Raw genomic sequence first — 2,500 nt, 5'->3', positions numbered from 1 at the left:
CGCCTCGGGACGCACGAGCACGCACGAGGCGGTCGCACGCCTTCGGCTCGCCCCACCGGCAGGACGTCCCACGATACATGCCAGTTAAACACCGACGGGCGGTGAACCAACAGCGTGGGACACAAATCCAACTACGAGCTTTTTAACCGCAACAACTTTAATATACGCTATTGGAGCTGGAATTACCGCGGCTGCTGGCACCAGACTTGCCCTCCAATAGATACTCGTTAAAGGATTTAAAGTGTACTCATTCCGATTACGGGGCCTCGGATGAGTCCCGTATCGTTATTTTTCGTCACTACCTCCCCGTGCCGGGAGTGGGTAATTTGCGCGCCTGCTGCCTTCCTTGGATGTGGTAGCCGTTTCTCAGGCTCCCTCTCCGGAATCGAACCCTGATTCCCCGTTACCCGTTACAACCATGGTAGGCGCAGAACCTACCATCGACAGTTGATAAGGCAGACATTTGAAAGATGCGTCGCCGGTACGAGGACCGTGCGATCAGCCCAAAGTTATTCAGAGTCACCAAGGCAAACGGACCGGACGAGCCGACCGATTGGTTTTGATCTAATAAAAGCGTCCCTTCCATCTCTGGTCGGGACTCTGTTTGCATGTATTAGCTCTAGAATTACCACAGTTATCCAAGTAACGTGGGTACGATCTAAGGAACCATAACTGATTTAATGAGCCATTCGCGGTTTCACCTTAATGCGGCTTGTACTGAGACATGCATGGCTTAATCTTTGAGACAAGCATATGACTACTGGCAGGATCAACCAGGGAGCTGCGTCAACTAGAGCTGAGCAGCCGGCCGCCCGGGAGTGTGTCCCGGGGGCCCGCGCGAACACGCAAGCGTCCGCTCAATCATTCTGCAAACAGGAGGAGGCTGAGCTCCCCTGCACAATACACCTCGAAACCCTCTCAGGTCCCGGCGGCGCGCAGCGCCGTCCCAAGTACTTGGTCGGGTTCGAGAGAGGCGCAATCGCCCGGAGTTAGGCGAGTAGACGCTTTCGGTGCGACCACCCGTGCTCCCAACTGAGCTTGCCGCTGCCGACAGAGGCCCGGGAGCGTGCTGTCGTGGCATTGCCGGCGGGAGACAACACGCGCCACCTACGGTGACCGGCAGCTCCAACGCCAGCGCCACAGAAGGACAAAAGCCCCACTTGGGTGCCGAAGCGAACTCTCCCAGCACAGCGCACGCGCCAACACATCCGCACAGCTGCGATACAAACCACCAGCGAGAACCGCTGGGGCGACCGAGCAGCAGACGGCGTCGCGGCGCCGAGCGCCGGGCGGCGGCGCATCCTCAACGCACACAGTCCTCAATCGGACCAGCACACTGAAGATGTCCACCGCGCTTCGCACCGGGCCCGCGAGGACCTACTTTGGCCGCACGGCGCCGCGCGCAGGGTGCGCCGGCGCGCAGCTGCGACGCCTGCCGCGTCCGTCGGCCGGCGCGCCTGCCACTGGCCGCCCCCACCAGCCGGCTGTAGCGCGTGCGCCCACGCACCGCGCGGCCAGCACGCCGGGAGGCGCCCCCTCACCGGCCGGGGACGGTCCCACCCAGCCACCGCCGCGTATCGCTTCACACCCAGATGCCGTTCAGTTTCGTCGGCATGGTGGGTATCGCTGGAACAACCGGTTAGTACCTCAACCTACCGTCGCCATCACCGATTCACCCCTAGCGAGAACAACCGCACCACAACGGGTTACCATTTGTTCATTTGCGTAACTTCACCAGAAAACGTATGCGTCCATCGCCATTTGCAACTTCCACGATTATTGCATGCCTGTGTCAGGTGTCACACCACACTACGTCTGCCCACATACACGCAACAAAATGTGCACGCCTAGACAATACGTGGAAGGTGGCCCCCGTACGTATGCGATGTCCATTGCTCGAACGACTGTCAACCGGCCTCTGTAGCATGTCGCAGATATGGAACGCGGTGCACCATGCTATCACGGTGTGTGAGGAGAGACGACTAGGTCCGAATACATCAACAGACAGCTCATGCTGATCGCCATCCACGGCGTCCGTTCCTCCCACACGTCTCTATGGCGTACCACACTGCAATCCAGCTGTCATAGGGAGACGACACGTAGCTGCGTGCACAATATTTGCACTGTATGGTCCGCCGTTTTTGGGCGCAGTCGTTGTACGGTCACACATGTGCCACGATGTATCATTCAGTACATAAGGACGAATGTGCAGTACAGATTGTGGTTTACGCGTACGACATCAGCGGACAGTTGACACAGGCCGCACCACAACGTAGCCTGAGTACGTCGCATGCGAAGGGCATTGAACATGCAAACTTCTCACCAACCAGCTTGCGAAGGCAGGGGGCAAGGTGGGGACGTGGGGAGGTGTGGGGGGGGGGGGGCGCGGCATGTACGTCCTGCTGCCATCCACATTACAGTGTACAGCAGGAGCATGTGGAAAGTCAGCAAGACTTGCAAGGTGTTTAACATGAAGCGATACACAGGGGAGCGGGCAGTG

General features: G+C 58.8%; 1 non-coding gene across 1 annotated transcript in view; it reads right to left on the bottom strand.

Annotated features, from left to right (window-relative positions):
* LOC124772875 overlaps positions 1-780 on the bottom strand; it is a 1,909-nt gene extending 1,129 nt beyond the window's left edge. Inside the window, exon 1 of the ribosomal RNA XR_007014331.1 lies at positions 1-780. This exon is cut by the window's left edge and continues 1,129 nt beyond it. This is a non-coding gene — a ribosomal RNA (small subunit ribosomal RNA).
* Between the last annotated feature and the right edge of the window lie 1,720 nt (positions 781-2,500).

The sequence above is a fragment of the Schistocerca piceifrons genome, unplaced genomic scaffold, assembly GCF_021461385.2.
Source record: "Schistocerca piceifrons isolate TAMUIC-IGC-003096 unplaced genomic scaffold, iqSchPice1.1 HiC_scaffold_943, whole genome shotgun sequence".
Taxonomy (NCBI): Eukaryota; Metazoa; Arthropoda; class Insecta; order Orthoptera; family Acrididae; genus Schistocerca; species Schistocerca piceifrons.
The sequence above is the reverse complement of the archived record's forward strand: the minus strand, read 5'-3'. Positions and strand labels throughout refer to the sequence as shown.